Raw genomic sequence first — 14463 nt, 5'->3', positions numbered from 1 at the left:
TGACTATCTAAATACAGTAAGAGTCTAGGTTCTAGTCCTTAGTAAATTTAATTGTGTTCTTTCTCTCATTAGAGAATATTTTTATAATCTTGGGGTGGGGAGTGGGGTGGTGTTCTAAGTATAACACCAAGGTCAAACATCACAAAGCAAAGATCAACAGATTTGACTCCCTGAAAATGTAAATCTTTTGTGCAAAAAAAGGAAACTACAAACATAATTTTTAAATGACAAACTGAAAACACCAACAACAAAAGGTCAACTCTCGTCCAAAATGAACTCTTAAAAATTCAACAAAATCGGGCAAAGGCCATGAATAGGTAATTCACAAAAGAAGAAATACAAATAACCGATAGACATGGAAAGATTTCTGTAAAAGTCACAGAAACAAAAATTAAGAGTAAGATATCTGTTTTGCCAGGAAAATGGAAAAGGCTGATTATATGTAGCATAAGTAAGTAAAGAATCTAGAACAGCATGAACTATTGGTTGCAGAGCAAATTGTTACAAGATTTTTGGAGGGCAGACATATACCAAAATGTGCATTCTCCCTAACCTATCAACTTCATTTAGGAATTTATTCTAAGGAAATAACACCATTGCACAGAAGTATATTTTTAAAATGTTCATTACAGCATTGTTTTTATTATTCAAAAGTTGTAAAATCGAAATGTACTTAAATTAGATATTAATTCAATACTTATATGTGTCAGATGGGAAGATGTCCATATCTTATGTGGAAAAATAAAAAAATAGATATAATATGATTCTACTTATAATACACCAAATTTAAGATGCACATTTTTCACATTTCTTAAGTCAAGATGCATCTTACAATTGATAATATCTTATATTCAATGAAATGTATGTTTATGATTTTAATACTCTAAAAATATTTATTCCAAATTTATATTTGTGGTTACCAGTGGATAATGGCTTACTAGAGGGCTTTATTTTCTACTCTGGTGTTTCCATTTTTTATAATCAGCCATACTCTATAAAAGTAAAATTATCCCCATTTGGCTGTTCTAAAATGTTTTTAAACCCCAGGAGGAAAGTACTACAGAATAGTTTATCAATGCTCGAATAACCATTCTTTCGGATTTTGGAAAAAGTTATTTTGATCCATAATGGATGTCAAAAAACAGTGTTTGTTTTTTAAGGCATTTGACCAGCCTTATGTGTGCGCATTCTCATGAACCTCAGTGATATGAATTCCTTAATTTGGCTAAAAAGTAGACTTTGTTATATTTTCTTTCATCTATAAAAATACTCTAAAGAATAGCTCCTTTTAAAAGCACTGCATACTAATAGTTAAAAAATACTACAGACTAAACAGCATTTTAAGTAAAAACATTTTCAGTAAGTATTTGGATATTAAATATATCACATTAAAGGGTTCAAACATGTTATTCCTCATAGAGGACAAGCCTATGTATATGTGGGTTGAACATAAATAATTACTTCTTACAAAACAATCTTCAATAGAATTTTATATCTAGTAATGAAATGAATTTAATTGAAAAAGGAAGTTGGGGTATAAACCTAGAGTTTAAAATGTAATATTTTATAAAATATTTATTATAGAGGGGTGAAAGACTAATGTAAATGACAGAAATTATAAAGGAAAAATATATATCTGATTACATAAAATTGAAATTTTTCTATACAATGCAAAATATCATGAAGTTTAAAATGAAAACAATCATGAAAAAATTGCAACATATGTAACAGAGTCCATAGTATATGAAGAGCTCTTACAAATAAGAAAAAACATAAGCACATCAATAGAAGAATATGGATATGAGGTCACAAAATAAAAAATAAGTATAACCAATAAATATATAAAAAGATGTTCTTTCCTGCATATCCGATTGGAAAATACTTTTTAAAGTTTGATAAAACCTAATAACCTAATTTTGATGATAGTGTGGGGATACTGACATTCTAATTCAGTGTGTATAGTGGTACATATTGGTACACATTTTCTGTAGCACAATCTGGAAACAGTGTTCTTCCAATAAATATTTCTTGAATATGCATTTATCTGGCATTGTTTAGATGCTGAGAACATAATAAAGAATAAAACAGACAAGAAGGGGAGACAAAATAATTGAACAAATTAATATATCAAAAAATAGAATGTACCTACCTGCTAAACCATCAATTTCATTTCTAGGAATTTGTTCTAAGAATATAATCAAATAAGCGTACAAATGTTTGTTCAAAAATGTTATTTGCAGAATTGTCTATAATAGCAAAAAAAATTATAAATGCATAAATGTTCATTACTATCAGATTGTTTAAATAAACTAGGTTCTATCCATTACTTAATGACAGTCCATTATTTAACCCTTAATAATGATGACCTAGTTTTACATATATTGGTTGAAAAGACATTAATGATAAATTATATAGTGAAAATGCAACCAACAGACGATCGGTCCATTTAAAATGCATGTGCGTTCATCTAAAAGAAAAAACCTGTTTACAATGGTTTTCTTTGGTTTTATGCATCTCTATTACCTAAATTTCTTACAATGAGCATATATTCTGTGAGAGAAAAACTGTAGATATCAATGTTTTGAACGTACATATTTAATCTTTAAAGAGTTCACAAACCATATAACCTCAGTATATTTGAAAATGTCAGCATTATGATACATCTTAGTCATATTTACTTCAGATTAAAACTTTCCGTAAGATTATCTAGTTATTGTTCTGTATTAAATTTTTCATTAACTCTTAATTTCCTTTAGGAACATCATTTTTGCATAAATATCAATTTTACGTCTTCCTAGACTATCTTTGTTCTGGAATTAAAATACTGTACGTATAAACACTTAATTGCTTGGCAAAATGCCAAACACTTTAATGCAAAGGCCCTGTAATTTTGGAACAAATGATTACAAAAATTGACGGTTCTGCGGAGTTCAGAAACACTACAGATGTAAAAAACTAACAATGGATTACAAAAAAGTTCTGGAAAAATGTGTCACTTTTAGTGTGTGATGGCCTTGAAAACAGAGGAGTGTATTTATATGTGCGTTATGTTTGTGTATATACACATACGTACATCCTATATTTGCATACATGAGATTCATGCTCACGGTTGTATACTTGCATGTGGGTAATCAAACCTCTTACTCATATGCTTTATCTGGACCCCCAAGGCAAGCCACGTTTGTCTTCATTATATTTCCAGGAAACCGGCATCAACGCATCTGCAAAGGGTGTCAGTGTCGGACTGGCTCCACTCTGGCCACCTGCCTTGGAGATGGGCTATTTCTGGCAGAGTAGAACTGCTAGGCCGGCCTCGGCCGGAAGCAAACCCACAACGGAACTTGAGGCACTTCAGCACCACGGACACGGGCAACCCCAATCAAAGTCCTTTCCCGCGGAATAGCCAGCGGAGACCGCCCTCTCCCCACACGCCCCCAGCCCTCTCCGCCTGGTGCATCACTATCTCCGGGCCCTCAGTGCTCACTCAGACGCGAGCTTTCCGCCCCGCTCCTCGCCCAGCCCAGCCTAAGATTGGACGGAGACGCAGGTCAGCGCGGCGCCCTCACTAGCCCCAGCACCAGTCTCCTTCCTGCTGGTCCACTCCACCCTTCTATCCACTACTCCTCTCAACGCCAAACCGGCGCACGTGGCGTAGAAATGCTACAACGCCCAGAGGCTGGTCAGGGAGGGTTCGTGTGTTCCTCTCGGGGACAGGGGGAGGCTGGGTGGACTTGTCGGGCGCCTCCAGCCGCCGCACTCGGCCCTAGCCTGGCCTTTCCTCCACCACTCCTTGCTCCCCTTTCGTTAAAGATTTCTACAAACCGTTTATTCTCCACGAAAATCTCAACGCACATAAACTGGCGTTCAAGATTCATAGACATGAGGCAAGAGAGTAAAGGAAAATACTAATTCTTGGTCACATTTCTAAAACCATCCAGCATTCTTAAAAGTTTGTATTTGAAATTGATCCGATGACGCCATAGGGACTCACCCGTTTTGGGTGGGCTTCTGGGCGAGAGGAAAGCAACAGCCCCCGGCCTTTATCATAGAGGCGGGGGAAGGACCAATATATGCGATGGTGGCAGGAAACGGGGGGGGGGGGGGGGATGTGGGGGGGTAGTGGCCATCGCTGATACTGATCCTACCGACCCCGCGTCCTGGGTCTTCAAGAGAACAGCGCAGAGAAGTGAGGTCCCCGCGGCCTTTCAGGCATCGAGCACAGTCCCCCGCGAAGGTTTGTGAAAAGGGCAGGGCGCTTTGACCATGTCCGGCCCAACCCAAAAAGAGGGACTCTACCCTTTCGGTGCGACAGCTAAAAGTGGGTGTGTGGAGTTCACCGCACTCTCCCCCTCCTTCCGGGTGGGGCGGCCCGACAGGCAGGTCAAGATCCCGGTTCGCTGCTGCCGACCAGCTCTCAGGGCCCGGTTACCTGCGTGTCGCGGCGAGGAAGGCGCGCCGGTGCTCCGGCCAGGGCTGCCAGCTGCCGCGCGCTTCGCCAGGAAAACCGCGGCTGGGGCCGCTGAAGCCGCCAGGCGGGGCGGGGAGAGGGGCGCCGCGGGTGCGGGCACTGCGCCTGCGCTCTTTGCTGCCCACCTCCCAACCGCTGGCCAGTACCTGCGTCGAAAACCGCGGGGGGCGCCCAGGATTTGTGGCTGGACTGAGGGACTTCCCCTACCAGCGCGGTGGGAGGGTCCAAGGCACCGGAAAACTGTGGGCCAGGGGCCTCTTTAGCCTACGCCCTTGGAGAGAGCAGATTTGAAACCGGGGTGACGTGGTCTTCAGGAAGGGGGCAGGGAGGCAGCCTCAGTCCATTTCTACCTGTCTGTTTGCGTTTAAAAAATCGCAAGTCGATTCTTGATATTTAAAAATATGTCTTAGCATCGGTAAATCATGGTCCTGAAAGGTCTTCGAGCATCCCGGAGTCCACCTGGCATTTTACGATGAAGTCGCTGAAGGAAGGGTCTTGACACTGCAGAGCTGGTTCCTGGACTCATGTCTATATACCCCAATATCATGCTGAACGAACAGTCTTTTGGGAACAGACTTGGTCATCAAAACAATGGTCTAGATGGGTCAAGAGGACAGGCAGGAAGTCCAGTACCATAGACCAGGAAAGAAAGAGTGAGCCCGGAACCAAGGTGCTGAAAAGATAGGATGTGACTGCTGGTTTTCCCTCTGTCCCTCCAGATCCACTCTCCACCCTGCTCTGTGACTCAGGGCTGACCTTCATGGACTACATCAACTGTCCCATGGTTTCACTTGGTTTGGCCAATGGAAGACACATGCAGGAGATTACAGAGCAGGATATTATTCAGGACCTCCAGCTACACCCCTAGAGGGCCACTCTGTTGGCAGTGGCTATATTCTTTATCTGAAAGCCATTAATTCAATCCTGTGGCCCTCTCCTATGGTTCTCTCTTGGTTCTGTTTATCACTTTCTGTTTATCACTCACTGTTCCTGCCCCATCAGGCCTGGGGGTGGTAATGGCTCCCAGAGGTGTCCTTTAACCCTGCCCATACCTTTTAAAATAGTGTCTTCATTAAATTCTCCAAGCAATCTTTTCCCTACCATTCCAGGACACTGTAATAGATGTTACTTCATTGTGGTTGAGAAGGTTCATAAGAAAAAATGTGTAAAAGAAAGATGGGGCTCTTAAAAGGTGATATGTCTCCCAGAGTCATCATGACACACAGTACCCTGGGCTCTACGCAGCTGTCATCATGCTAGGTGGTGTCCCCACTGGGTCCCCTAGCCTGAGGGCACCAAAGATAATTTGAGTAGACCCCAGAAGGGAATTCAGACCACTCATAACTAATGTGTTCACAAAGGGGCTGGGGATCGACTGAGTGTCCAGCAAAACAGAACTTTTGAATGCCTCTTCATGTGAAAAGACAATCTAGATCTTTATGGAGAAAGTGCTGGTACACTCCTAAAAGCAGGTGAACTGCTTTTGAATGAGTCAATATTCTTAGGACATTTAAAAGAGTCCTGGGCACAGTGTCTAAAAAATGTGTTTAGGGAGGAGTTTCTGAGTGAGGTGATTGTCCGTGAGAGTCTCCGCCTGTTTCTATAGAAAAACCCAAAGAATGTTCCCAAAGACAAGGGGGAAAAAAGGCAATAGAGTGAGTGAGACCCCTAGCACTCTGTAGCACCTTGGTCTGAATCCAGGATCTGACTATTTCTCTGACTTGTAAAAACAACCAAACTGGTTTAACTAGTTTAATTATTTTTCCACCCACCTCCCCAACCCCCTTCTAAAAACACACAGACAAAATAAAACAAAACCCCGAGGCACTATCTTGGCAAACTTAACTAAAGGGAACTCCAGGAGTAGCTGTTTGCAAACAAAATTAATGTCCAAGCAAACACTCTATTTGTACCAAATACAAATGAGACCAGAACAGAAAATTTACATGTATTTTCTCAGCCTTTCACCCTTTCGAAGAGGAAGGATCCTTTGTTGTTCAGAAAGCATCTTGGGCCTTAATCGTGCTGATCTAGATAAGGAGTAGAGATACAGAAGCAAAAGAAGCCTCAGAAGGCAAGACGGACCTACAGAGCTCACCTAGATTTTATTACTCTTGGAGGAAGTAGGAGAGGAAGACAGCCAGCAAAGTTTGAGGATGGGAGTGAGAAAAACAAAGATCGGAGTTTAGGAGAGAAGGGTTTATGAGAGATTTGAGAGAGTGAGACTAGGGATTTAGCACAGCTGCCATTCTAAATGACACAGAGATACAGCGAAATGGGGAAAGGATTTTTAGATGTTTTGTTATGTGTAATAAATGGAATTCTTCTCTCATGCTATAATATTGAGGACTTTTTCTTGCAAGTGTCAAAAACTCAAACTCAAACTGATTTAACTGAAAAATCCTTGGATAGATATCTTCAGGTATGATTGGATCCAGGATGCAAACAATGTCATCAGGACATGGTCTCTCCTTCCCTCTCTATTGACTTCAAAGAGTTTATTCTTTTTTTTTTTAATTTTATTTTATTAAATTTATTGGGGTGACAATTGTTAGTAAAATTACATAGATTTCAGGTGTACAATTCTGTATTACATCATCTATAAATCCCATTGTGTGTTCATCACCCAGAGTCAGTTCTCCTCCCATCACCATATATTCGATCTCCCTTACCCTCATCTCCCACCCCCCACCCCCCACCCCCCTTACCCTCTGGCAACCACTAAACTATTATCTGTGTCTATAAGTTTGAGTTTATTCTTATGTGGTGATTTTTTTCCCATCTACCCATCTTTCTCCAGTGTTCAACTTATATCATCCTTATAGCTAACCATTCCAGTAGAAACAGAGGACTTATTTCCAAGTAATTCCAATAAAATCTTGAGATTATGTCTCATTAGCAAATTCTGGATTTTATACTGAACCATATGCCTTAATCTGAGGACAAAGAATGGGGGAGGGGTTACTCTCCAAAAGAAAATCAAGATTCTGTTATCAGAAGAAAGAATATAGTGATAGGCAGGTGAGAAAAGGACGTGTTCACTACAGGTATCGCTCAAGAAAACTTCAGTTAAGATTTATATTGCCTTTTAATTCTTTTAATACTAGACTAGTGTTTCTTTTGAAGATGACATCATATTGACATGAGCAGCAAGGCAGCCGAAATGTTCTTTCAACCTAAAAAATAAAGTGAACTATCTTGCTGTTCTGATAGAAAGAGGCACCGGAAAAGATTTTTAAAATATATTTTGTTTTGAGTTTCTGTATACACACAGCCTTTATTTAAAAGACTCCTTTTGTGACCTGAAAATAATTCAGATCCCTGAAAGCCCAAAGAAGTTACTAGACTTCCTGATTACCATTGTAGAAATACTTCTTTTCCCCATCAGCATCACCATGACACTTGCAATCAGACAGAAAGTGAGTATCAGAAAGTACTTGTAGCACTCCGTGCTAAACAACTAAGAATTGCTTTGTATGCCCACACAGGAAAGCACACTAACACCCCATTTCAGCAGCATTCAGACCTTTTTCAACCTCAAATACCTGACACACAACCACAAATCTTGAAATAGGTGAGGTAACTTGCTATCTCAAAGTTCAAGCACTCGCCTTTGTCTTCAAATTGTGTATGAAATGAAGGGCACCACATAAGCACAGCTATCTGTTTTCCCCCAATCAATTCTTCATTACAATTTACTACTCTATTACCACATGTGCTCACTTCACCACTTATTAGCTCTGTGCTTCAGCTTCTTTATCAGGAAAGCGGATAATAACAACCTACTACACAGGATTGTAATGAGGCTTAAATTAATTAATACATGTAAAGTGCTGAGGACAGTGTCAGGTACCAAGTAAGTACTAAATTGATTTTTGCTATTATGATTACAGGGGCCAAAAAGTAAATCCCTCTGGATAAGTATAATGAGTGAAAAAGTCTAGATGGAGATCATGTCTGAAGAACATGTTGTATAAAGAGAGTATCTGCTAATTCAGTTTCAGAGACCATAAGGAAATGTGAATCCAGTGTTGAAAGATCTATTTTTTAAATAGGGGGTAGGAATCTTGATGTTTGTGTGAAAATTTCTCATTGTTAAAAATGCAAATGCATTCATAATTTAAAAAAAAAAAACACCTCGACAAACTAGGAATAGAAAGAAACTATCTCAACATGATATAGGCCACATATGAAAAACCCACAATTAACATACTCAGTGGTGAAAGACTGAAAGCTTTTCCTTAAGAATAATACAAGGATGCCCATTTTAACCACTTCTATCGAACAAAATGCTACAAATTCTAGCCAGAGCAATTAGGCAAGAAAAAGAAACAAATGGCATCCAAATTGGAAAGGAAGACGTAAAACGATCTCTCTTTATAGATAACATGAGTTTATATATATGAAACCCTAAATACTCCACATAAAAATTATTAAAACTAATAAATGAATTCAGCAAAATTGGAGGATACAAAACCAATGTACAAAAACCAGCAGCAATTATTTAGAATCAAGGAACAGATGGGGGACTTCTCAGACAAGAGGAGCTGAGGGAGTTCATCACCACCAAGCTAGTATTACAAAAAATGTTAAAGGGACTTCCTTAAGAAGAAGAGACAGGAAAGACAAAAAGTACAAGTAATAAAATGGCTACATATCTATCAACGATTACTTTGAATGTAAATAGAGTAAATGCTCCAATCAAGGGACATGGGGTGGCTGAGTGGATGGGAAAACAAGATCCTTGCATACGCTGCCTACAACAGACTCACTTCAGGTGGAGGGACCCACACAGACTGAGAGTAAAGGGATGGAAAGAGATATTTCATGAAAATGGAAACAAAACAAAAAAAGTTGGGGTAGCAATACTTATACCAGACAAAACAGACTTTAAAACAATGGCTGTAATAAGAGACAAAGAAGGACCCAGTAATTCCCTTCTGGTATTTATCTGAAGAAACCCAAAACACTAATTCAAAAAAAAACATATACATTCATATGTTCATTGCAGCATTACTAGTAATAGGCAAAATATTGAAGCAACCTAAGTGCCCATCAATAGATAAGTGGATAAAGAAGTGGCACATATATATAATGCAATATTAGTCATAGAAAAGAATGAAATCTTGCCACCTGCAACAGCATGGGTAGACCTAGAGGGTATTATGCTAAGTGAAATAAGTCAGACGGAGAAAGACAAATACCATATGATTTCACTTATATGTGGAATCTAAAACACAAACAAACAGGACAGAGACAGACTCATAGATACAGAGAACATTTTGATGGTTGCCAGATGGGAGGGAGTTCGGAGGGATAGGTGAAAAGGGGGAGGGGATTAGGAAGTACAAATTGGTAGTTACAAAACAGTCATGGGGATGTAGAGCTTGTCATACGAAATATAGTCAGTAATATTGTAGTCACTATGTATGGTGTCAGATGGATGCTGGATTTGTCAGGGTGATCACTTTATAAGTTATATAAGTGTCTAATCACTGTTATACACCAGAAACTAATATAATATTGCATGCCAATTGTGATTGAAAAATAGAAAATTATGAAAAAAAAAGAGCTAAAACTTGATATGTACCCTTCTGACTCATAAACATATGCTAAGTTCATATGTAAACATAAGAGGAAGTTAATTATTGTGAAAACGTGGAAAGGACCTAAATATTCAACAATAGTACATCTACACAGTGGATTTGAAGTAGCCATTAAAAGTTATCTTGTAAATATTTGTTAACATAGAAAGGCATTCATAGCATGTTTTTATGTGAAGGACAATTTTACTTTATATGTATATGTGGCTACAGCCTAAATGTTAACATGATTGCTTCTGAGCATAAGTGATTATTGTTTTAAAATTTTCCGTATCTGTATCTTCTATTATTTATAAAATAATATGTAAGAATCAATTATAGTACCCCAAAAGTAATAAAAGATATTTCGTTTAAAAAGTTCTACTTTTGTTCCAAAAAGAAATAAAGTCAGCTGATTTCTGTATGCTAACAATGAACAATTAAAAAGGAAATTAAAATAACAATTCCGTTTACAATAGCATCAAAACAAATAAAATGCTTAGGTATAAATTTAACCAAGGAGATTAAAGACTTATACACTGAAAACTACTAAACATGGCTGAAAGAAATTAAAGACATAAATTAATGAAAAGACATCCCATGTTCATGGATTATAAGGCTTAACATTATTAAGATGTCAATAAAACCCAAAGAGATCTGCAGATTCAATGCAATCCCTATCAAAATCCCAATGATGTTTTTATAGAAATAGAAAAAAACATCCTAAAATTCATATAGAATCCTAAGGGACTCTGAATAACCAATCTTCAAAACAAAGAACAAAGTTGGAGGTCTCACACTTCCTGATTTTAAAACTTACTGCAAAGCTACAGTAATCAAAATACTGTGGAACTAGCATAAAAGCAGACACATAGACCAATAGGATAGAATAGAGAGCGCAAAAATAAACTCTTACATATGTGCTCAAATGATTTTCGACAAGGGTGCCAAGACCATGCAATGGGAAAAGGACAGTGTTTTCAACAAATGATGCTGGGAAAACTGGATATCCACATGCAAAAGAATGAAGCTGGACCCTGAGCTTACACCACATACCAAAATTAACTCAATAGTGATCAAAGACATATAAGCGTTAAACCAAAACTCTAAGAAGAAAACATAAGGCAAAAACTTCATGACATTGGATTTGGCAATGATTTTTTGAATGACACCAAAGTAACAGGCAACAAAAGAACAGATAAATTAAACTTTATGAAAATTAAATGTCTTTTGTGTGTCAAAAGACACTATCAACAGAGCAAACTGGCAATCCATGGAATGGGAGAAAATGAGGATACCAATAGGGAGAGTCAAGCACATGCACAGGGAAGATTATCTCTGGCCCCATTTTTCTTGCTGGCACTATGGATCCTCCTGCTGACTGGCTGCGACTCCCAGAGGATTCCCAATGCAAGTAATTTGCCTGCAGCATTTGACTACAAGGTCACTTTGCTGCCACCATGGCAACCCTCTGGCCAGATCAACTAGCACCATCAGCTACTTTCTATATCCCTCAGAATGCATGCAGTGGATCCCTTCTGTACTATATACCCTTCCATTCTATACAGGTGTACAAATATGAGTAGAGTCAGGAGTGTCAGCTCAGCCCTCACTCTGCCTTATATATGCCACATTGCACTTTCACTCTGCTTTAGCCATCTTATGTTGCTGTAGAGCCACACTGTGAAGCTTTTTTCTCCCACATTTCCAAACAGACTGAAATCCAAGCCCCGTCTACCTTCAGCTTTCTCCACAGTCTATTTAATAGTCTTACTGGAATTTCTGCCTGGAAGGTTAAAATCATAATACAAGAGTCTGCCTCCTTACTCCCCACTATCTCTTTCTTCTTCTTTCTGCACTCAAATAGAAAATTGAACTTTGACTCTTTTTTTTTTCTCATTAAATTCCTTTTTTAGGAGTCCCAATCCTCCCCATCCTTGTGGTTGGTAGATACCTTTGGCTAACTACAGAGGTGATATAGGTCACCTAGAAATGCAAAAGAGAAGAGTATGTTGATATATTCTTTTAAATTAAGTAAAATGGACTGACTTGGGGCAATAAAGGAATATAATTGCTTGTGTAACTGAACAGTCCACAGTTTCAGGCCAGGCTTTATCCAAATGCTGAAATAATGGGATCTTGACCCAGTTTCTCTCTGTTTCTCAAATGCACTTCTTCATTGTTGGCTCCATTCTTGGCAGGCTTTTCCCTTGGGGTTTCAAGATGACTACCAGAGGCTCTAGGGCCCACATGTTTCCTTGTTCACATGAAAGGGAGACAAGGATTGTCCCTTTCCCACTTGAACCAAAGTCCTGAGCTTAGTCTAGTTGGACTTGTCCTTCCCTGATCCAATCATTGTGGTGATTGGGATGGTGTTTATTAGCTGAAGATAAACACCATCTCTCGTATCACACATCCCATTCCTAAAGCAGAAGAGGGGTAGCATCAGGTTCCCCTGAAGAACATTGACCATGTGAATAAACGTTAGATACCATTACCAAGAAAAGGGGGTATATGTGCTGGGTGGCCAAAGACAGAAATATCCACTACCTCCAATGTCTACCAGATCTGATTAGACTTACTGCTCAACAAGCATTTGTTGAACAAAATACTAAGAAGGAGAACGAGGAGGTGGAGGAGGAGGAAGAGGAGGAAGAGGAAGTGGAGGAGGAGGAGAGGAAGAAAGAAAGCAAAACAGAAATAACTTAATTTAGCAACTCTTTCTCACAGTGCAAATCCTTCCTTGGTCTGGGAAATTTCTTTTAAAATAATATCCTAGTGTCTGTACTTGGTACACCAGACTCCACCTATTTCCTGGGAGCCCTGGGCCACTTCTTCCATCAGTCTCTGTCCTTGCCCTAGGACTTGGTCTGAACCCTGATCCCTAGTCAGGAGCCTGTGCCCAACATCCCCTGCCTTGTGGGCGGGCTGCCAATCTGCCTGTCTACCTCTCCTTAAAGATCGTTGAAGTGCTTCATAAACCACCTTACAGCTGAAACAGAGTTCTCTCTAATTTTTATCACTTTGATTATTGCTACATATAATATTAAATACCCAGCGTGAGCAGTCTCATCTCAAGTTTTAAAATGAAAAAAATATTTGAGGATTAATGGAAAAAGAAGAGAGAATTTTGCATATAGGGAATTTGGTGGCAGTCTGGCTGTTGTCTTTCGCCTGTGTTTAGAGAGGGCAAAGAGAGGTGACAAAGTGAAACGTAGAGGGACAAAGGTAGGAAACTAGGGTGAGCCCCCTGTACCCCCAGTACTTCCACTGGGCCTGGCCCTGGTGATCCCCTCCTCCCAGCAGACACCCTCCTTTTTTTGTAAGTATTATCACAGTCAAATCTAAGCAGAGAGAACCATGTATTATATAATTATATGTAATAATAATCAACATAATAAAAGTTCGAGGGAGCTCTGCTTCAGCTGTAATGTGGTTTATGAACTACTTTAATGAGCTTTAAGGAGAGGTGGACAGGCAGCCTGGCAGCCCGCCCACACGGCAGGTGGTGTTGGGCACAGGCTCCTGACTAGGGATGGAAAGCCTGAGTTCTGTCGTTAGCTCTGCAGTTGTGCAGCTCTGTGACCTTGAGCAAATCAATTAACCCCTCTGGACCTATCAGTTTCTCAATTCTAAAATAGCAGAGTTAGACTCAATAATCTCTAAGCCTTTTTTAGCTCCAGCATTCTAAAATTTTCTAAGAAATCAATTTTGTTTTTAACAGTTGACGAATGAAAAGTTATCAGTGAATGTCTAACTATTACATTGTTTTGTACACGTGAAAACAGTAAAAAAAATATTTTACTGAAAATTTAAAAGTCAAAAATAAAGAAAGAAAAGAAAAATTATCAGCGAAGTTATCTTTTCTAGAGCAGGAAAGATCACCAGGAGACACTCATTCAGGCTAATTGGGGTAAAGGAAGAGGTGAAGTGCAGACAAGAGGCTGCAGAGTGATCAGGATTGTAGAGGATAAGATGCTGTGTGTGTAGAGCACCCCTGGAAGCTGTTAGAATGAGTTTTGTGTGAGCGAGAGGGGCTCTATATTGACATGCGAAAGGAACTTAGCAGACAACGCCCAGGGAACTGCCCACTTGCCCTGGTAATTGGGTATAACCAGCTACATCCCGAAGGTCTGCTACTGAAGATAAGACGATGTCAGGAAGGCACTCAGGATGGCATAAGAATTGAGGACTTTTGCAGCTCAAGGAGCTGGTCTCGACCGAGAGGTGACCATGCTGCCACTCAGCTCTGAGAACTCTCCACCCTACTCTGCTCTGCTCAGACCGAACCTCTGCCAGACTGACCTCCCGGACCAGCCACCCTTCTTCACTCCACCAGGACTCTGATTGACTTTGGGACTGGTTCGTGACTCTTATTTCCCCCCATTATTGTATTACTCTGTGTGCTTTACT

At 39.5% G+C, this 14463-nt stretch overlaps 1 protein-coding gene across 4 annotated transcripts in view; it reads right to left on the bottom strand.

Moving 5' to 3' along the window:
• Positions 1-4714, bottom strand: part of SLC35G2 (solute carrier family 35 member G2) — a 37633-nt gene extending 32919 nt beyond the window's left edge. Inside the window, exon 1 of one of the 4 annotated variants that reach the window (XM_074312887.2) lies at positions 4430-4714. The gene's annotated coding sequence lies outside the window, so the exon portion shown is untranslated. Of the gene's footprint in view, positions 1-3991; positions 4015-4149; positions 4386-4429 lie in introns of those variants that run through there. The other 3 variants (XM_019747951.3, XM_074312889.2, XM_074312888.2) reach the window with 3 other exon arrangements.
• Between the last annotated feature and the right edge of the window lie 9749 nt (positions 4715-14463).

Source organism: Rhinolophus sinicus, chromosome 5, assembly GCF_057876585.1.
Source record: "Rhinolophus sinicus isolate RSI-liver-muscle chromosome 5, RSI-T2T, whole genome shotgun sequence".
Taxonomy (NCBI): domain Eukaryota; kingdom Metazoa; phylum Chordata; class Mammalia; order Chiroptera; family Rhinolophidae; genus Rhinolophus; species Rhinolophus sinicus.
This window is presented reverse-complemented; position numbering and strand designations above follow the sequence as displayed.